At 36.4% G+C, this 22,962-nt stretch overlaps 1 protein-coding gene across 9 annotated transcripts in view; it reads left to right on the forward strand.

The window, feature by feature from the left end:
- The window catches only part of CHM (CHM Rab escort protein), a 555,159-nt gene that overhangs the window by 103,085 nt on the left and 429,112 nt on the right, over positions 1-22,962 (forward strand). The window lies entirely within an intron of this gene.

Raw genomic sequence — 22,962 nt, forward strand, 5'->3', positions numbered from 1 at the left:
TAGAGGAAGTCATGCCTCAACATTTTCTGTGTCACCACGTTTATACCCTCAATGTGGAATTGAGTTAGACTGCAAGTAGCTAGGTGATGGAATGAATAAAAAATAATCTGCTACATCTGGATTCAAAAAAGACTTGAGTCCAAATCTGGCCTCAGATACTTAACAGCTATGCGATCTTGGGCTAGTTACTTAACCTTTGCTTCAATTTAGTCATCTGAAAAATGGGGATAATAATTGCAATTACCTTGCCGGATTATTGTGAAAATAGCATGAAATAATATTGTAAAAAAGCACTCAGTACAGTTCCTGACATATAGTAGTTGTTGTAGGAATTCTTATTCTCTTCCCTTCCCTCCCTAATGTGGTACCCAGTTGTCTTGTCAGAACTGACTATCTTCCTATGGCTCCTATTCTGTTTGTATGTTAGTGGAGTAACTCTACCACTGCCTATACATCACAGCCTACAATTTTTATCACCTGCTTATCAGAATAAGGTGTCACCTGTTCTGTGATTTCTAACCACCATTCTCTAGTCGGTTTTAATGTAAGCCTCTTTAAGCGTTGCTCACGACCAGTTACACTGTGTGTTCTCATCAAGGCTACTGTTATAAATGGCACACATGCATATTTATGTGAATGATTCAAAGACATTTGTAAGTCATATCCTTACATTCTAAAGGAAGTCTGCATAAGCCGAATAGCATTTTGAAACTACTCAAGATACATCAGAAGATAAAAGTACTTGGCGGTTTTTACTAGTTTAAATCAGTAGATTTTTTAATAAGGGAAATTAAACTACTTTCTATCTCTAAGTTCATAGGTGTGAATTACAGATTCTTTTACAAGAGAGAGCAGTAAGAGTTAATTATTTTTCTATTTGGCCCAGTCACCAAGTTTTCCCTAGTTTACTTTAGGAGTTAGTTTTTTTTTTTCTGGAGTGATCAGGTTTATTTCCATTAAATAGGTAAAGCATTTAACCTGCAACCTACGTAGAATTTCACATTGGGTTATACCCAGAAGTCCTAGCTAAATCCTTTTTGACTTACTGATCTCTGTTGTAGTGTTATATTATCTCAGCCTCTGAAACTACTTCACATCCAAAAAAGTTCTAACCATATTTTTAAATACTATGACATGGGAAATGTCTGTAGAGCAAACAGGCTGTAATTTTTTCTTTCAGTTACTCAGAGCACCCAATGATCATTATTCTCTTTGTGTGATACAGGAGTAGTTGCTTGCCTTGCCTTTGGAGGAGAAGGCAGTGGTTCCTAGATGGCAGGTATAAGATCTAGTTTTGGTCTCTGCTCTTATCCTGTGGAGTTGTGAACAGATGCCATGTTGAGTGTTTACCTGGAGCATATTGGAATGGTGGATGCATTGTGTTGGGTGTTATCAAAAGAAACAGGCATCCGTGTAGCCTGCCTGTCAGGAGTTGAAATATCAATAGAATAGATATCTGTAAACAGGTGGCCACACTTTCACAATACCTAAAGAAACTGCTTGGCAAGAGTTTAAGCTCAAAACACATGAAGTTATTCATTTGTTCAGTCATGTCCAACTCTTTGTGACCCTGTATGAGATTTTCTTGGCAAGGATACTGGAGTGGTTTGCCAGCAAACAGAGTTTAGTAACTGGCCCAGGGTCACACAACTAGTAAGTGTCTGAGGCCAGATTTGAACTCAAATCTTTCTAACTTTAGGCACCCCCACCCCCACCCACATACACACACAGGAAGTCATAAAGATAAGAGGATGAAGGGGCAGCAATGTTAGAATCTAAAGGCAATCCTATACATTCCTTCAATAATGATAGTTAAGAGTGTGGACTAACTAAAGATTTTGTAGCAGTCATGAATTAGAATCAAGACTACGTTTGAAACTGGATAGCTAAAGAAAGCCAGTTTAAAACATTTGTTAAGCATCTATGTGCCAGGCTGAGGATCCAAAGAAAAGCAAAAAACAAAAACAAAAACCAGCTCTTGCTCTCCCAGAGCTCACCATCTAATAAGGGAAGACAACAGGCAAACAACTATGTAAAATAAACTATGTACATCTAGAGATGGGAAACAATCCCTAAAGAGAAGGCACTAGAATTAAAGAGACTGGAAAGGCTTCCTGTAAAAGAGGGGATTTTAGTGGAGACTTGAACAAAGCTAGGAAAGCCAAAAGGTGGAGAGGAGGAAGGAAAGCATTCTAGCCATGGGGGACAGCCAGGAAAAGTAGATTCTTAACTTCACCTAACCTGCTTGGATAAGCATGAAGAAATTGAAATGTTGTTATATATATTTCATGACCTTTTATTTATAAAATATTTAATAATAATTTCTACACTATCAAGACTTTATTTTCTATGTACAAAAAAGGCATCAAATAATCGATTCAGTAGAAAATAAGTTGAATGCTATTTCAATCTGTCTTGAAAAATAGTAACGGAAGAGAGCTCCACATGATATTAAAACAGTCTTACCATCTTGGTAACTAATGACCATCCTTACACAAAAGGGATTTTCAGGTTTTAAGAAATCATTTGCAGTATAAGTATCATTTGCAGTATCTCAAACTCACCATGTCTAAGCCAGAATTCATTATATTTACCACTCACTTTCATAGTCCAACTCTACCTAGTCTCCTGTATTTTTGATGAAGGCACCACCATTCTCTCCCATTACCCTAGATTAGGTTCACACCTTTGGGGCTACCTTTGACATCCCACACCATCCTTTCTCCAGGCAGCTGCCAAATCTTATTGGTTTTTCCTTCTCACTAAGTCTCATATCAGTCTCATCTCTATGTACCACCCTCATTTAGGTTAAAAAATAAAAAGGAAAACCAAAACCATTTTGACAAATATGCACTCAAGTTAAATAAATTCCCACATTGATCATGCCCAAAGTATATTTCTCATTCTGCTCCCTGAGTCCATTGCTTCACTGTCAGGAGGTGGGCAGCATGCTTCATCATCTGTCAGCTGGAATTGTGGGTGGCCACTGCATCAATTGGAGTTCTTAGGTATTTCAAAGCTATTTGTCTTTACAGTGTTCTTATTATATAAATGGTTCTCACTTCATTCTTCATCATTTCATACAAGTCTTCCCAGGTTTTTCTGAAAACATCTCTTTTGTCATTTCTTATGATGCATAAGTATTTCTTCACATTGAAATGTAACTGAATTTTTTCAAGTACTTACTGAATAGTTGTAAATCCTTTTAACTTTTACTGCTTTTTGTTGCTACTGAAAGAGTTGCTATGAATATTTTTATTCAAGTCCTTTCCCTCTCTCTTTGATTTTTTGGAACATTTGGGCCCTGTAGTGTGCCACTGGGTCAAAAAGTATACACAGTTTAGAGATTTAGGGCTTACAGAGTTCCAGATTGCTTTTCAGAATGAGTGTAGTGATTCATAGCTCCACCTCCCCCATTAATAGGCATGAGCATCCTTCCAAACACCCACATTCGTTGACTTTGTGTCTCCTTTGACTACTGCTCTGATTCATCCCACATGTCAAGTCAGTTGTAATGTCTTGCCATTGTCTCCTTTCTATTCTTACATCTACCATTCTTATTTATGACTTTGTCATCTTCAGTCTGACCTATCTCCTTACCTCAAGCTTTTCCTCATTCTACTACATATGTATTTCCCTTCCTTGCTTGCTTGCTTGCTTGCTTGCTTGCTTGCTTGCTTGCTTCCTGGCTTGCTTCCTTGCTTGCTTGCTTGCTTGCTTGCTTGCTTGCTTCCTTCCTTTCTTCCTTCCTTCCTTCCTTCCTTCCTTCTTTCCTTCCTTCCTTCCTTCCTTCCTTCCTTCCTTCCTTCCTTCCTTCCTTCCTTCCTTCCTTCCTTCCTTCCTTCCTTCCTTCCTTCCTTCCTTCCTTCCTTCCTTCCTTCCTTCCTTCCTTCCTTCCTTCCTTCCTTCCTTCCTTCCTTCCTTCCTTCCTTCCTTCCTTCCTTCCTTCCTTCCTTCCTTCCTTCCTTCCTTCCTTCCTTCCATACTGTGTATTCATTCCAAGGTAGAAGAGTGGTAAGGGCTACTAGGCAATGGGGGTTAAGTGACTTGCCAGGGTCACATATCTGGGAAGTGTCTGAGGCCATATTTGAACCTAGAACCTCCCGTCTTTAGGCCTGGCTCTCAATCCACTGAACTACCCAGTTGCTCCTACATATGTATTTCTGTGTATGTGTGCTGGGCTTTTATTAAGAGACTTTTCATACCTTTTTGCTATAATTTGGGCAATAAGCATGTTTTATCAATATGGTTTTTAAAAATTGATTGCTAGAACTATCTGTTTAAATAATCATAGATCTTACTGAGAAAGATTGTTGATGTTCTGGAGCTTGTTGTAATCAACATAATATCATCCACAAACAGGAGCAGCTCATCATCTATAGGGAATCCTTCTATTTGCATATCCTCCATGATGATGATGTTTAGCAGCTTTGGTGAGCATCTGTTGCTCCAGTCTCTGTCATATTATTAATCAGATGGTCCCATTTATCAAGGAAAATTGTATGATAGATCATAACATATACATGAGAGTATATTTTTTCCTGGAAGAAAAAAAGCCTTCAGTGCTATATTTTTCTCTACTGAAAAAAATGCTTTTATAATTATTAATGAAAAGAAATCTTGCAGTATTTGTATTCTCTGCTCTACAGTTGTAACAATAAATATGTACTATGTTGTAGAAAATCAATTCTGAAAGTCTCCCTGTTCACTTTTCCTATTCTTTTTTCATCAAGGATAACTTAGATATATATGTGGATTCTTCTCAAAGATTTTATAAGGGTGAGAAAATAAGCAGATGGGTCATTAGTTATTAATGTCTTTGGCTAGTTGATATGTGTGAAGTAGAGACTGAATTGTCGAATACTACAATGTAAATACAAAGAAAAGCAATTGAAGAGTCCTGGACTGAGTCTGAATATATTTTCAGAAAGCTAATTTCTGTTTGTGTTTGGGAGTGGGGTATTGGTGTAGGTAATATTTTCTGTTCTTTTGGTATCTTCCTGTCTCTAATATATATTATAAATTTTTTTTCTTTATGGTTTCAAAATTGTCTGCTCCAGAATAGTCCTTCTGGTTCAGTTGTTCTTTACAAGTTTCTTATCATGCACCATTTTTTCTTATTTCTATAGCATTTTGAAGACTGAGGCACTTATCTGTAAATGTGATGATTCTTCTGTCATTGGCAATAAAAGTACATCATTATATTATAGCAAGGTTGACAGATCTTTTCCATTTTTCTCCTATTTGTTGCCTTACTGGCTTCATTTACACATATTCTTGGAGTGATCAGTGCATTAAGAGTCTCACATCAAGCTTCTCATGAACTTGCTTTTGCCTTTATTACTTTTTGTTGTCTTATGAAACAATATGGCTTGTAATCTTCAACTTTCCTCTTCTCTTACTGCCTTTAAAAAAGTAACATAAAACTTTGTGTTACATTTTAAACTGACTATAGTGGAAAACTTTTTGGTGTGTGCTGTGACCTGACTAGATATAGCTTAGATGACTCCAGTTTTGTAGGCATTATCTAGAGCATTATAGAATGGGTCATGTCAGAGAGGCCACCTTTTCTCCATCAGGCCAGATCTTTGTGTTGACCTCAATCACAGTGATGTCATACAGTTTCTTTATGGTCTGCTTAATTCAATGTTTTTTGGCCTTGTTTCAATACCATCTTGGGAAAAAGGCCTCCATAATGTTGTTCAAATGAGTTTGTAAATGATTTCTCATTGTACCGGGCTGCTTTTCTTTATCGTCTGCTTAATTACTTTAAGATTTTTTGGCCAATTTGTGTTGCTGACTTACAGACTAAAGTGCATAAAAGTTTTGGGTATTAGAAAAGAACCTCAGGAGTTCTGAACACTGAGCCATTTTTCTTGAGTCAGTTTCAGTTGAGATTTGTTTTGAGGCAGAGCGAGGAGATAATTTTGATTGGTTTTGCTTTAAAGGAAGTAGTAAGGAAAGAAATATATTTTGGAGGTTTTTAAATTCAAAGTGAGATGGCAAAAAGTAATTTACCAGGCTTCGTAGATATAGAATAATCTCAAAGGAGAGGAATATGGAGACTACTACTATGTCATTTTTTTTTCAAATAGTCTTGTCTTTTTTTTTCAAATTATTTTATTAATTAATTTAGAATATTTTTCCATGGTTACAAGATTCTTGTTCTTTCCCTCCCCTAACCCCACCTCCCTCCCATAGCCAATGCACAATTCCACTGGGTTTTACATGTGTCATTGATCAAGAACAATTTCCGTATATTATTGATATTTGCACTAGGGTGATCATTTAGAGTCTATATCCCTAATCATCAACCCATGTGATCAAGGAGTTGTTTTTCTTCTGTGTTTCTATTCCCACAATTCTTCCTCTGAATGTGGATGGTGTTCTTTCTTGTATGTCTCTCAGAATTATCCTGGATCATTGCATTGCTGCTAGTAGAGAAGTCCATTACATTTGATTGTACCACAGCGTATCAGTCTCTGTGTATAATGTTATAAGTCATTTATAACGGATGATATGAATTGGAGTTAAGAAAGGGACTGGTCAGTAGTCATTTCAGGCAGAGCATATTTAAATAAAGAATCTTTGAAATATGAACAAACTGCAAAGACAACAGTTGAAGGGAAGTAATGCAAATTGATTTGAATTTCGGGGTTTTTTTCTTGAGAGAAAGCTATAACTAACAAGTTAGCATGTTGATTAAAACTACTGTTAAACTGGGGAATGGGATTTAAATTAATTTCTTGGGTTTAAAAATATCTTTAAAATTTGTTTGATTACTATGTAATACAGACATAAATGTATATCTGTGGGTGTGTGTATAATTTTTACACAGGAATTGTGTTGAGCCAGTCTTGGAAGTTGACATTTATCTATGAGATACCTGTAGTAGGACAATTTTTATCTTTCAGTAAACTTCTGATAAGGTACATTCCCCTGAATGTATTTGTTAGAAAAGCTTCCTTCTTTTTAAGGACCAATAAGATTGTTTTTTTCCTCAACAAATCAATTTTATTTTCAATTCTGAATCCACCTCTCCCTTATCCATTTGTAAGATAATAAAAACAAAAGCCCATACACATATGTTTAGTTATGCCAAAAAATTCCTTCATTAGCCATGTCCAAAAATGGAAAGAAAAAGGAAGAGAAGAACATATACTTCAATGTTCTATTTGAGTCCATCCACTCTTCATTTGAAAGTTGATAGCATGTTTCACAATGAATCCTTTGGAATTCTGATTGGTCATTGAGTTGATTAGAGTTGCTAAGTCTTTGAAAGTTGATTATTTTTACAATATTGCTATTACTGTATAACTTGTTCTATTGGTTCAGCTCACTTCCCTTTGCATCAGTTTGTGCAAACCTTCAAAGGTTTTTCTGAAACTTTTCATTTTTGATACTGGTAATTTGGTTTTCTTCTTTATTTTTCTTAGTTAAAGTACCTAATGGTGTATCTCTTTATTAATTCTCTTAGATTTATTTATATCAGTTCTAATTTTTTTTAAACTTTCAATTTTGTTAATCCCTCTCAATATTTAGAATTTCTATTTTGTTGTTTAATTGAGGGTTTAATTCAAATATATTTCTTGTTTAATTGGGTATTTTTAGTTTTTTGGTTTTCTAGCTTTTAAAAATGTATAACCAATTTATTGTTATGCTCTTTCTCTCTCTTATTGATGTAAATGTTTAGAAATATAAATTTCCTCTAAGTACTGCTTTGACCACATCCTACAAATTTTGGTATGTTGTTTCAGTATTATCATCACCTTAATGATATTGTGGATTATTTATTTTTATGATTTCTTCTTTGACCCATCCATTCTTTAGGATTAAGTTATTTATTTTACAATTAATTTTTAATTTATGTCTCAAAGAACCTTTTTTGAATATATTTTTATTGCATTATACTCTATAACAGATACATTTAATATTGTTGATTTTATGCATTTATTTGTGAGGTTTTTATATCTTCATATGTGGCAGTTTTTGTGAAGGTTCCATGAACAAGAGAGAAATGGCTATACTACTTTCTTTTACCATTCAATAGTCTCCAGAGGTCTATCAAATCTAACTTTTCTAAAATTCTATTCAGATCCTTGATTGTTTTCTTTCTTTTTTTTTTTTGGTTGATTTATTTCACAAGGATAAATTGAAATCCCTTACTAACCTATTTGCTCCTATAACTCATTTAACTTCCCCTTTAAGAATTTAGATGCTATGCCATTTGGTGCACATTCATTGTCTATGGCACCTTTTAGTAAAACATAATTTCCTTATTTAGCTCTTTTAAATAAATCTATTTGTGCTCTTGTTTTATATGAAATCATAATTCTTACTCTGCCTTTTTTACTCCATCTGAAGTAGATTCTGCTCCTGCACCTCATATTAACTTTTTGTTAATTTTAATAAAGATTGTTGTTAAATATTTCTGTTTCAAGTATATTTCTTATAAATAACATATTGTTGGATTATAATTTCTAATCTAATCGGTTATCCTCTTCCACTTTATGTATTAATTCATACCTTTCACATTCACAAATGTTATTTCCCTCAATTCTATTCTTTTATACTATTCCTTCTCTTTAAGGATGCATTTTGTTCCTAACCCCTGACTCCCATAATATACCTTCTCTTTTATCCTGTTCTCCCTTTCTTTTAATTCTTTTCCTTCCTACTTCTCTTTTGGGTTAGATGGATTATATGAATTTTCATACCTAACAGTATATATTTATTCTTTCCTCTTTTAATTATTGCAGATTAGAGAAAGGTTCAAATATCATTTGCTTCCCTTCTACTACTTCCTTTGTTGTATAAATTCTTCCTTGAATGCCCCATTTATTCAAGATAATTTCCCCCATTATTTCTCCATTTTCTGCTCTTTTCAGTGAATTCCTCTTTCCTACTTATCCATTGTTTTGAGGTCATCCAAACATAATAGAACCACACTCAGTCCTTCTGTTTCACAAGACTCCCTCTAATGACCTCCAGTGATAATAAAGTTCTGCGGGGCTACATATGTCATTACTCCATAAAAAATGTAAACAGTATAGCCATTTATAATTCATTATGATTTCTCATTCATGTTTCCCTCTTTATACTTCTTTTGAATCCTTATTTGAAGGTCATATTTTCTACTCAACTTTGGTCTTTTTATTAGAGATGCTTCAAAGTCCTCTTTCATTAAGGGACCATTACCAACACTCACCCATGTTCTCCATCCCCCATAGAATTATATACTCAGTTTTGCAGGACAAATTATTCTTGTTTTGAATCCTGGATTTTTTGCCTTATAGAATATCATATTCCAAGCTCTCTAGTTCTTCAAAATAGTATTGCAAAATCTTTTATGATATTGATTATGGCTCCACAGTACTTGAATTGTTTCTTTCTGGTTGCCTATAGCATTTTTTCTTTGACCTAGGAACTCTGGATTTTGGCTGTAATATTCCTGGGAGTTTTCATTTTGAGATTTTCAATTTCTATTTTCTCCTCTCATTCTAAAATATCTGTATGGGGTGGAGTCAAGATGGTGGTGTAGAAGCAGCAAAAGTTCAGACTTCTGAATACCCTTCCTTAACAATTACAAACTAAATGCTCCTAGGGGACTGAAAATCAAACCTAACAACAAGACAGAGCAAAGGAACCCTTCTGCTGGACTCAATTCAAAAGGTATGCCCCCCAAAGCTGGAATTTGATAACACTAGGGTTTAAGGGGAAGGCAGAAGGAAGGTGCCAGGATCCCCCACCACCACCTAGAGTGCAAAGCCTCCAGCAGCAGTGGGAACCTCTGGGCGGGCAAAGGAGCTGGTCTGGAGGGTGTACCTTGTGGGCAGGGCTGTGCCAGGCTCAGAACATCAAACACAGGAAGTGGGGAAGGAGCTGGAGAGGGAGTGCAGAGCGGGCAGCCTGGTCACAGTGGCAGAGACCCTCCATATTGCTCCAGCCTTCCAGGAGGTTTTGGCCTAGAGCATATCCTCCCCAACTCAGTTGAACTTATTCCCATCAAAAGTCTTCAGAGGTCAGGGAAGCCCAAGTTCCAACACCCTTTCCTCACAGACTGCTGGACTTTAATTCAATCAAAAGCCTCCAGAGGACAGGGAAGCTCAAACTCCAACACCCCTCCCCCACAGACTGTACCGAGAGATCTCCTGGCAAAGCTCCAAGAGGGGAGACTGTCAGACAAGCCCAAAACCAAAAAAATGAGAGGAGCAAGAGCACAGATAAATACGGAGAGTAAAGAAGGGGTAAACATGAGCAAACAACAGAAAAAGAAAAAAATTACAATCGACAGCTTCTGTATAGGCAAGGAACAAATAGCAAATGGAACAGAGAAGAAGCAATCCCAGTGAATTGGATACATGCTTTGGAAGAACTCAAAATGTAATTCAAAACACAATTAAGAGAGGCTGAAGACATTTGGGAAAAGAACTTAAAAACTAAGATAAGTCATCTGGAAACAGAAAACAGTGCTGTGAAAGCCAAAATCAACCAGATTGAAAATGAGGCAAAGGAGATGAAAGATGAGGGAAAGAAGATGAAAGATGAGGCAAAGGAGATAAGAAATGAGGTAAAGAGAATGAAAGATGACCTCCAAAGAAAATCAGACCAGAAGGAGAAGGAGGACTAAAAAGCCAGGGATGAAATCCAGTCTTTAAGAACCAGAATACAAAAACTAGAATTAAGTGACCTTACAAGACAGCAGGCCACTATAAAACAAAACAAAAAGAATGAAAATATTGAGGAAAATATGAAACATCTCATTCACAAAACAGAAGATTTAGAACATCTTTCAAGGAGAGACAATTTAAGAATTATTGGCCTAACAGAAGACCATGACAAAAGAAAAAGCCTGGACATAATGCTACAGGAAATTATCCAAGAAAACTGCCCCGATATTCTAGAACAAGAGGGAAAAGTGGAGATTAAAAGAATTCACAGATCACCTCCTATGCTTAATCCCCAACTGACAACACCCATGAATGTTATAGCCAAATTCAAGAACTATCAGACTAAAGAAAAAAATATTACAAGCTTCCACGAAAAAGTCATTCAGATATCATGGAACCACAGTGAGGATAACACAGAATCTGGCTGCAGCTACACTGAAGGAATAAAAGGCATGGAATATGATATTCTGGAAAGCAAGGGAACTAGGTCTACAACCAAGAATCAACTACCCAACAAAACTGACTATATTCTTACAGGGGAACATATGGCCATTCAACAAAATAGAATTCTAAGCATTTGTAAAGTAAAGACCAAACCTGAACAGAAAATTTGATGCCCAAGCACAGAACTCAAGAGATCATCAAAAGGTAAGTAAAAAAGAGGGAAAATAAAACAAAACAAAACAAAAACACCATTTTTTAAAGAGACTCAATAAGTTAAATGATATGTATCCCTATAAGAAAAGAGGTCATTGGTAACCCTTAAAAATTGCTATTATCACCTGGGTAGCTAGAAGAATTACACTTTGAGGAAAAAGTGAAAAACTGTATAGGATGAAATGACAAGACATGAATAGATATATAGATATATGTATGCATTAATATATATATGTGTGTGTGTATATATATGTGTATATATATATATATATAACTAGAGGTAAAAAGAGGTTAATACTAAAAGAAATGGGAAAAGAAAAAAAGGGGATAAAATTATATGTCACAAAGAAGCTCATGGAGGGATGGGGGAGAACATCAATACACTGGAAGGGTAAAGAGGTTGGAGATAGGAAATACTCAACTCTTAAGTGCATTGAAATTTTCCCAAAGAGGGAAGAACAATCCAACCTATTGGGGAAGAGAATAGATTTGCACCATATAGAGGAATAGAAGGGTGACAAACGGATTGGTGGGGAGGGAAGCAGTACAAGGGAGAGAGAGAGTGGGGGTAGTTTTAAAAAGACTGCAAAGAAAATAAGGGGGGGGAGAATAAGAAGGGAGGGAGATCGAAAGGGAAATAAAATAAGGGTGGAAACTAGGAGGACTGATTAAAAACAAACTGGTGTAGAAGGAAATAGTGAAAGTAGGAAAGGCAAGAATCAGAGCAGAAATCAAAATGCTGGGAAATACACAGCTGGTAATCATAACTCTGAATGTGAATGGAATGAACTCACCCATAAAGCACAAGCTAATAGCAGAGTGAATTAGAATCCAAAATTCTATCATATGCTATCTACAAGAAACACACATGAGGAAGGTAGATACACATAGGGTGAAAGTAAGAGGACGGAGCCAAATCTATTGGGCATCAACTGATAAAAAGAAGACAGGAGTCATAATCATGATATCTGAGAAAGCCAAAGTAAAAATAAATCTAGTTAAAAGAGATAGGGAAGGTAATTACATCCTGATGAAAAGCAGTATAGACAATGAGGAAATATCCGTACTCAACATGTATTCACCATATAGCACAGCACCCAAATTTCTAAAGGAGAGACTAGTAGAGCTCAAGGATGCAATAGATAGAAAAACTATACTAGTGGCAGACCTGAACCTTCCTCTATCAGAACTAGATAAATCAAACCAAAAAATAAATGAGAAAGAGGTAAGAGAAGTGAATGAAATCTTAGAAAAATTAGAGTTAGTAGACATATGGAGAAAAATAAATAGAGACAAAAAGGAATACACCTTCTTTTCATTAGCACATGGTACATTCACAAAAATTGACCATGTATTAAGGCATAAAAACATTGCCAACAATTTCAAAAAGCAGAAATAATAAATGCAACTTTCTCAGATCACAATGCAATGAAAATAATAATTAGTAAGGGAACATGGAGAGGTAAATCAAAAATTAATTGGAAATTAAACCATATGGTTCTCCAAAAATGGTTAAATAACAAATCATAGAAACAATTACTAATTTCATTGAAGAAAATGACAATGATGAGACATGCTTTCAAAACCTATGGGATGCAACCAAAGCAGTACTCAGGGGGAAATTTATATCCTTGAGTTTATATATTTACAAATTAGGGAGGGCAGAGGTCAATGAATTGGGCATGCAAATCAAAATACTAGAAAGTGAACAAATTAAAAATTCTCAGATGAAGACTAAATTAGAGATCCTAAAAATCAAAGGAGAAATTAATAAAATTGAAAGTCAAAGAACTATTGATTTAACAAATAAGTCTAGAAGCTGGTATTTTGAAAAAACAAATAAAATAGACAAAGTACTGGTCAATCTAATTAAAAAAAGGAAAGAAGAAAACCAAATTGACAGTATCCGAGATGAAAAGGGAGAACTCTCCTTTAATGAAGAGGAAATTAAGGCAATCATTAAAAACTATTATGCTCACTTATATGGCAACAAATATGTCAGTCTTGGTGATATGGATGAATATTTATAATAATATAAATAGCCTAGACTAACTGAGGAAGAAGTAAATTATGTAAACAACCCTATATCAGGAAAAGGAATTGAACAAGCCGTCAAAGAACTCCCTAAGAAAAAATCCCCAGGTCCAGATGGATTCACAAATGAATTCTATCATACATTCAAAGAACAACTAATCCCAATATCATATAAACTATTTGACAGAATAAGCAAAGAAGGAGTTCTACCAAATTCATTTTACAACACAAATATGGTACTGATCCCAAAGACAGGCAGGTCAAAAACAGAGAAAGGAAACTATAGACCAATCACCTTAATGAAAATAGATGCAAAAATCTTAAATAGGATACTAGCAAAAAGACTCCAGTACATCATCACAAGGGTTATTCACTATGAACAGGTAGGATTCATACCAGGAATGCAAGGATGGTTCAATATTAGGAAAACCATCGACATAATTGACCATATTAACAAGCAAATCGACAAAAATCACATGATTATCTCAATAGATGCACAAAAAGCCTATGATAAAATACAACACCCATTTCTATTGAAAACACTAGAAAGCATAGGAATAGAAGGGCCTTTCCTAAAAGTAATAAACAGTGTATATATATGTGTGTCTGTGTGTGTGTGTGTGTGTGTGTGTGTGTGTGTATGTATGTATTGTCTGCAATGGGGATAAATTAGAAGCCTTCCCAATAAGATCAGGAGTGAAACAAGGATCCCCATTATCACTCCTATTATTTAACATGGTACCAGAAACACTACCAGTAACAATTAGAGAAGAAAAAGAAATTGAAGGTATTAAAATAGGCAATGAGGAGAACAAGTTATCACATTTTGCAGATGATATGATGGTCTACTTAATGAATCCTAGAGAATCAACCAAAAAGTTTCTTGAAATAATCAACAACTTTAGGAAAGTTGCAGGATACAAAATAAACCTGCATAAGTCATCAACATTTTTATTTATCTCCAACCAGTTTCAGCAGCAAGAATTAGAGAAATCCCATTCAAAATCACCTTAGACAAAATAAAATACCTAGGAATCTATCTCCCGAGACAAACACAGGAACTATATGAACACAACTACAAAACACTCTCCACACAACTAAAACTAGACTTGAGCAATTGGAAAAACATTAACTGCTCATGGATAGGAAGAGCCAATGTAATAAAAATGACCTTCCTACCCAAACTTATTTATCTATTTAGTGCCATACCCATGGAACTCCCAAAAAAAAACCCCGAAAAAGTGTTCTAAATCTCTTATAATCAGAGAAATGCAAATCAAACAACTCTGAGATATCACCTCACATCTAGCAGATTGGCTAACATGACAGCAAAGAAAGTAATGAATGCTGGAGGACATGTGCCAAAGTCAGGACATTAATGCATTGCTAATGTAGTTGTGAATTGTGCCAACAATTCTAGAGGGCAATTTGGAATTATGCCCTAAGGGTGCTAAAAAACTGTCTGCCCTTTGATCCAGCCATAGCACTGATGTGTTTGTACCCCATAGAGATAATAAGGAAAAAGACATGTATAAAAATATTCATAGCTGTGCTCTTTGTGGTGGCCAAAAATTGGAAAATGAGGGGATGCCCTTCAATTGGGGAATGGCTGAACAAATTGTGGTATATGTTGGTGATGGAATACTATTGTGCTCAAAGGAATAATAAAGTGGAGGAATTCCATGGGAACTGGAACAATCTCCAGGAATTGATGCAGAGTGAGAGGAGCAGAACCAGGAGAACATTGTACACAGAGACTGATACACTGTGGTACAATCGAATGTAATGGACTTCTCCATTAGTGGTAATGCAGTGATCCTGAACAACTTGGAGGAATCTACAAGAAAAACCACTATCCACATTCAGAGGAAACACAGTGGGAGTAAAAACACTGAAGAACAACAACTGCTTGAAAACATGGGTCGAAGGGATATGGTTGGGGATGTAAACTCTAAAGGAACATCCTAGTGCAAACATCAACAACATGGAAATAGGTTCTGATCAAGGTCACAAGCAATACCCTATGAAACTGTGTGTTGGCTGTGGGAAGGGTGGATGGAGGGAAGGGAGGGAAATAATGTGATTATTGTAACCAAGGATTAATGTTCTAAATTGACTAACTAAACTAATTCAAATGGAAAAAATAAAATTAAATATCTATATGTTTTCATTTATGCTTTACAGAAATAGGATGTGTAATCTCCTTTTACTGTCCCCTACCTCCTGTCTGTCTCCTTTACTCTGTATTTTTATATTCTCCTATGTGCTAAGGTGACCTGAAGAGCCATCCTTCCTCACTAGAATTCCCTCCAGCCACAGATATTCATTCTTTAATGGTTATCATATTAGTACCTGTGTTCTCTCCATCCTAGTGGTTCTGAGCTCTCCAACTTTCAGTGTACAAACCTCATTGCCTGTCCTCTGCTTTTTACTCCTTTATTCCAATCCCTGTCAACCCTTCTTTTCCTCCAGTGGGTCATTCCATATCTTTGTCCTTTCCACCATGTTTCTCTGGAAGATTTCCTCCATACTTAAACTTGCTTTCAACTTTGACTTCTTTTTTTCTCATTTTGTTCCATCTTTATACTACCATATACAGGTGAGTCCTTTACCCCATCAGTCCATGGTCAATTATGTATTGTCAAACCTGAATCATGGATAATTTCCACCATCTACAACCTTCAATTCTATTCACATACTACTTTGTAGAACTGGAGAAGTTGTGAAACTGTTGTCACCTGGAGTATTATAAATTTATGTTCCTTAATCTCAACTGGACCCTCATTGTAGAAAGGAATTCTTTTTATATTTCCCTAATCAATTTACTGTCTCACTACAATGACTTTTCTAAACCATTTCATGTGTCCTTAAACTTCCTCTGGCACTTTCTCCTTTCACTCTCCCAGCTGAGAATTTTACCTCATTGATCTCTAAAAAAATGGAAAAGATCCATTTTTTTCTTCTCCTCATGTCACATTACTCAATTGCCTTCCTTAATTATCTCCTTCATTTCTGTCTCACATGGCTCTTCTTTTTACTAAATCAAACCCCTCTGCATTCCTTTGCTTCCATTCTATCTGGCCTTCTCTAAGAGATTGCTTCTTCTATCATATTCCATGACAGAAAGGCCTGTGCCACATACGTAGGAAGTGTTTAAGGCCAGATCTGAAGCCAGGTCCTCTCAACTCCAGACCTGGGGCTCTATCAACTATGTTTTTCTTCCGTATAATTTTTCTCAGAGATTCCAGCTGCTATGGATTCAATTATTATCTCATTACAGATGATTCTCTTATCTATTTGCCCTAACCTATTTTTTGACTTCTAGTCTCACACTATCAACTTTGTATTGGGCATCTCAAACTAGATGTCTGGTAGACATCTTCAGATGTCTAACATTGACTTCATCTTTGTCCCCAAATTTTTCCTTCTTGCCATTGTTGATTGTTACAATCTAGGGAGCCACAATTTTCCATGTCTCCCAACTGGCTCACAACCTGGGTGCTATTATGGATTCTTTTAGTTATTCTTCACACATATCCAGTATGTTGTTAATTCTCCCTTTCCAGCATCTCTAGTATACATCTTCTCTGCTCTTAAAGAGCTGCTGTGCTGTTGCATAATTTCATCACTTCCTGGACTATTGCAATAGCCTATTGATTCAACTCCTTGCCTCAAGTCTCTTTGTACCCCAGTTCATTGTCCACTCAATTGCTAAAGTGGTCTTCCTAAGCATAGGCCTGACCACGTCAACATCTCCCCCCTGGTCCTCTCCTTCCCAGTGTTTTTACACTTTACAATGATCCTGGGAATCTGAACTTCTTGCTTTTCCTCCTGTAAGACTCCATGTATCATCTTTATGCCTTTTCTTCTCCCATCTTTGAGCCTTTTCACTGACTGTCCCCCATACCTCCCCATAGATTCCTTTCTTCTGAGATTCCATATCATTTACAGTGAAAATGTCTTCTTTATACATTGTTGTTTCCATGTTGTGTCCCCTTTTTAGAATGTTAACTCTTTGAGGGCCAAGATTGGTTTTGTTTTTCTTTTTATACCCAGGGCTAAGTAGCACAATGCCTGGCAGACAGTGAACACTTAATAAATGTTTATTTATTTGGTGATTTGACTTGGAAGGGACCATTTGTATTTTTTGATTGGTACATGAGGTGGAGCACTTCAAGTGATTAACACTAAGTTGTGTGTTCTGTTTTTTATAGTTCCTATTGATATCCTTTGAAAGGTTATCCATTGTAGCCTTAGAATTGCATTTTGAACCTTATCTCCCATACATCTTCCCTTCCAACCATGCACAGTATATTCTCATTTTTTTGTGTGTTTGCTTGTTCCATTCTCTTTTCTTGAAATGACCATCCCTTTTATGACCTAACTCATACCATTGGCTTCCTGCAGCTTTTCCTATTCCCCTCATCCCCAATTGGACATAATCTTTCTATTCTGTGAGATTTTACAGGACTTTATACTACTCTCATAACACTGATCATATTCTGCCTTATATTGTTTATGTTATCATATGTTGTATATTATCATACATCATATTAAGGACATTGGCATAGATGATTAAGATCATATCCTTCTCTACATTGTTTGATTTTATGTCTTTTGTACTACTTCTCATGCAAGTCATTGATAATATAGTATCTAACATGCATCTTTGTCTTGCCCTTAGAATCCTGTACAGTTTTTATTTTTCAGAGTTAATGTGTTTGATTCTCAACTCCATAGTGTCACCAGGAGAATCGTGTTAAAAACATGATTTTTTTGTAGTAGAGCAACATTGTTCATGGTGTACAATTTCCCAAAAGTAATCCAGCCAGATTTTATCCTTTTTAATTTTTGGCCCATTTTATCATCTGTAGTACCTGGCCAAGGTAGCTATAAAACTCAGATTACACATATTATGGCATACAGTTCTATTATATTTGATCTCTTTTATTTGGCGTTACTGTCCAACTTCATGAAATCTGATTGCTATATTCTCTTAATTTTTCCTATCTGACTGACTAGACTGATGTTTTTTAAGTGAGCATGGACCTTTTTCAGGAAGGTATTTGCCTAGGACAGAGACCTGTTTTATGTCTCACTCAATGTCACTGTTCAGCAGATTATTGAACAAAGTAACTGTATTTGTTGTATTTGTCATGTATCTTTGTATAGTTTTAAAATACATGATGGATATATATTATTTGAGAAGAAGATTTAGCCTTCTTCACTTGGCTCTTTTGGACTTTATGCTTTCTGGGGTGGGTTATCAATAAGAGACACAACAGGATTTTCTATTCCTTACCCCTGTCAGTTGTGCAGCAGGGAGATGTGATTGCCTATAGAAATCATGGGATTTTGAGTTGTCAGAAACTTGGAGATTGTCAAGTTCAACTCTATCATTTTACAAATGAAAAAAACGGCAGTAAGAGAGATTAAATAACTTGATTGAGTCCATACAAGTAATAAGTAATAGAATTGGGAATCATATTCATGTCTTCTCGCTTCCAATTCTTAATTACAATGGTTTGCAAAAGACTGCTTATTATCCTCTTGTGTTTTCATTAATGAACATAAACACCATTCTATTTTCTAGAGATGACATAATGTATATGTATATATAGTAGTGATCTGTGTGTGTGTGTGTGTCGTGTGTGTGTGTGTGTGTGTGTGTGTGTGTGAGAGAGAGAGAGAGAGAGAGAGAGAGAGAGAGACTGATGAGGAATGGATCTTTTTAGGAGGCTGATCAATTCAATTTTTTGTCCATTTGATTTACTTTTAGTTTCACCTCCAAATGCTCTTGATATGATCTACCATAGATGTCTCATACAAGTTCACTGTCCTCTTAAACTTTAATGGCTTTTTGCCATTTGGTGAGTGATAACTCTGTGTAATCATCTGACACCCTCTTTTGTAATGAGTTTATGTTTGAAACGTGTGTTAACCTTTGGCTGCTCTGTATCCCAGAGTCCCTTGTCTATAGAAAATTTGTAACAGATCTTTTAAAGAATGACTCAAAATATGGCTGTTGATTGAATATCTGAAACAACAGAATATAAAAGCAGATGTTTCCTCATTGGAGAATTGGACGTGTTACTGAATCATTAGAACTGGACTGGTCCACCTTTCCCCAAGAAGCACAAATTTAATTTAATTTGTAATTTTGGAGTTTGGAAAGAACTTTGGCAAGTCAAGTGAAAAGATCATTGAGGTCATAGAGGTATTGCTCAGAGTCAGTGCTGGAGCAAGGAAAAGAATTTCTGTGTTTGAGTTCAGTCCTAGATTGAAGGCCCAACTAGATGCTTGACTCCATTTTCCTTTTCTAGGCAGTATAATTCTCCTTGGCAAAACAATCACTTAGGAAATGGAAAAGGAAGCATGAAGTAAAGTTGGAGGCTCCCATGCCAGTGACAATGTTCAAGAATTTCCCCACATTTTAAGGAGACCACTTGAAATGAAATTAAGACAAAGACATAGAGTTCTGAAAAGGCAGTATTGTCCCTTATTTTCTGAACTTGCTGTTGCTACTTCTAAAGACTGCTGCCCCTCTAGTTAATAGGTTATATTGGCATCAGGACAATCCATAAACCATAGAAGGTAAGCATGGCTGTTATGTTTGTATGATCATTTGTTTGTTTTTCCCTTGAGGAGAAAGTCTTACTTGGGATAAACAGCAGAATGGTGAGATAATCCATCATTTTGAAACCTGTTCTCTGGTGATGGATGGATAGATTGGTGAAGTAACTCAATAATCTTCATTTTTTTCAGGTTATTCACAGATCAGTGAGCATTGTCATTAATAAAGCTATGGAATACTTTGTGTCCTAGCATGCATTATTCCTCAAGTATTGACAGGAAAATACTTTTAATTTGAAAATAACCTTTTATTGAAACCTACATCATATATACATGCATGGTGTTCTGTAGTAGTAGTAGTAGTAGTAGTAGTAGTAGTAGTAGTAGTGTGTGTGTGTGTGTGTGTGTGTGTGTGTATGTATGTATGTATGTAACATAGGGTGTTATCAAATTCTCCAAACATTTATTAAGCCCCTAATCTGTACTAGGTCTCAAGGGTACCAAGACAGAAAAAGGCACAATTCCCTCACATGGAAAGCCTATCTTTCATTCCAGGGGACAGGTACATTGGTAGAACATTAGGAGATAGGATGCAGTGAAGGCAAGGTAAAGCCTAGCGAAAGTGCTCTCTGGAGAAACATTACCCAGTGACTCATGAGCTGAAGAGAATTCTGAGGGAAGAGTGTAGTATTCCAGGTGTGGGAAACTGATCATGCAAATAAATGAAAGCAGGAGATGCCATGGCCAGTTTGGCTGTAACATACAATGCATAATTCTAATAGCTGATATTTATATAGCACTTGAAAATTTACAAAGCATTTTACATAATTATTATTTGATATTTCCAATTACCCATAGAAAGATGCTATTATCATCCCCTTAGATGTCAAGTCAGAATCTCCATTTAAAATTACTCTAGACAATATAAAATATTTAGGGATCTATCTGCCAAGACAAACACAGGAATGATATGAACACAACTACAAAACACTTTTCACACAATTAAAACTAGATGTAAAAAATTGGAAAAGCATTAATTGCTCCTAAATAGGATGAGGTATTATAAAAAATTATCCTACTCCAATTAATCTACTTATTCAGTGCCATGCCTATCAAATACCAAAAAACCTTTTTTTTTCAATAGAATTAGAAATAATTAAACAGAGTTCATCTGGAAGAACAAAAGATCAAGAATATCAAGTTAAATGATGAATGTAAGTGATGGATGGAGGTAAATGATGAATGTAAGTGATGGATGGAGGCCTAGCAATCCCAGATCTTAAACTGTACCATAAAGCGGTCTTAATCAAAACATTATGGTACTGGCTTAGAAACAGAAGGATGGATCAATGGAATAGATTTGGGGTAAATGACCTCAGGAAGATAGTGTATGCTTAACCCAAAGATCCTAGCTTTGGGGACAACAACTCGATATTTGACAAAAACTGCTGGGAAAATTCGAAAAGCATATGGGAAAAATTAGGTTTAGATCAACATATCACAACCTACACCAAGATAAATTCAAAATGGGTAAATGATTTAAATATAAAGAGTGAAATCATAAATAAATTAGATTAAGATAGAATAATAGTATCCCTATAAGATCTGTGGGAAAGGAATGAATTTAAAACCAAGCAAGAGATAGAAAACATGGCAAAATTTAAAATGAATGACTGATGAATGACTGATTATATCAAATTAAAAAGGTTTTGTACAGGGTGCATCTGGGTGGCTCAGTGCATTGAGAGTTAGGCTTAGAGATGGGAGGCACTAGGTTCAAATCTGCCCTCAGATACTTCCTATCTGTATGACCCTGGGCAAGTCACTTAACCTCCACTGCCTAGCCCTTACCAATCTTCTGCCTTAGAACCAATACACAATATTGTATTGTACTGTATTGTACACAGATTCTAAAATGGAAGGTAAGGGTTTAAAAAAAAGTTTTTGTACAAACAAAACCAACGCAACCAAAATTAGAAGGAAAGCTGCAAACTGGGAGAACATTTTTTATTACAAAACTCTCTGACAAAGGTTTAATTTCCCAAATATATAAGGAATTAAGTCAAATTTACAAAAAATCAAGCCATTCCCCAATTGATAAATGGTCAAGCAACATGAATAGGCAGTTTTCCCATGATGAAATGAAAACTATAAATAAGCAAATGAAAAAGTGTTCTAAATCCCTGCTGATTAGAGAAATGGAAATCCAAACAACTCTGAGGTATGCCACCTCACACCTAGCAGACTGGCCAATATGTCAGCAAAGGAAAGTGATAGATGTTGGAGGGCACGTCGCAAAATTGTGACATTAAAACACTGCTGGTGGGCTTGTGAATTTATCCAGTCATTCTGGAGGGCAAATTGGAACTATGCCCAAAGGGCTTTAAAAGAATACCTACTCTTGACTTCCGGTTAAGATGGCGGCTTAGAGAAAGCTAAAGTTCAGATCTCCGGAAAACCCTTCCCGACTGATCTCAAACTATAAGCTCCTAAGGCGCCGAAATTCAAGACGATCAACAGCATAGACCCTGGGAACCCTCCTCCTGGACCTGGACCCGGATCAAAAGGTACGGCTCCCCTCAAAAGCCAGAACCCGAGATCACTCGGACCTAAGGGGTAGGAGCGCAGAGTCCAAGGCTCCGGGAAGCCGCCCGGCCCGGCTCAGAGAGCAGGGTCCTCTGAACAACAACCCTCAGGGCCTTCTATCCGAGTCCCAGTGAAAGTCAAGAGCAGGGTCGAAACAACAGCAACCCTCAGGGCGGGCAAGACAGCCTCACAGGCTGGATCCTGCTATCCAAGTCTCAGTGAAAGTCCCTGCCCTCGGAGCTTGGGGAAGCTGCAGCCCATCCCCCCGCAGGCCGACGAAACAGCCTCACGGCCAGCGATTCTGAAGGCAAATTCCGGAAAGCGAGCCGGGGGGAGAGTGTGGTCTCGTGGTCCGACCCTTCCATTCCAGTTCCAGTGAGGCATATTCAGTTTAACCCAGGGAAAGCTCATAGAACCGACAATCTGCCCAGGACTAAAGCCT

Source organism: Monodelphis domestica, chromosome X (assembly GCF_027887165.1).
Source record: "Monodelphis domestica isolate mMonDom1 chromosome X, mMonDom1.pri, whole genome shotgun sequence".
In the NCBI taxonomy this organism is placed as follows: Eukaryota; Metazoa; Chordata; class Mammalia; order Didelphimorphia; family Didelphidae; genus Monodelphis; species Monodelphis domestica.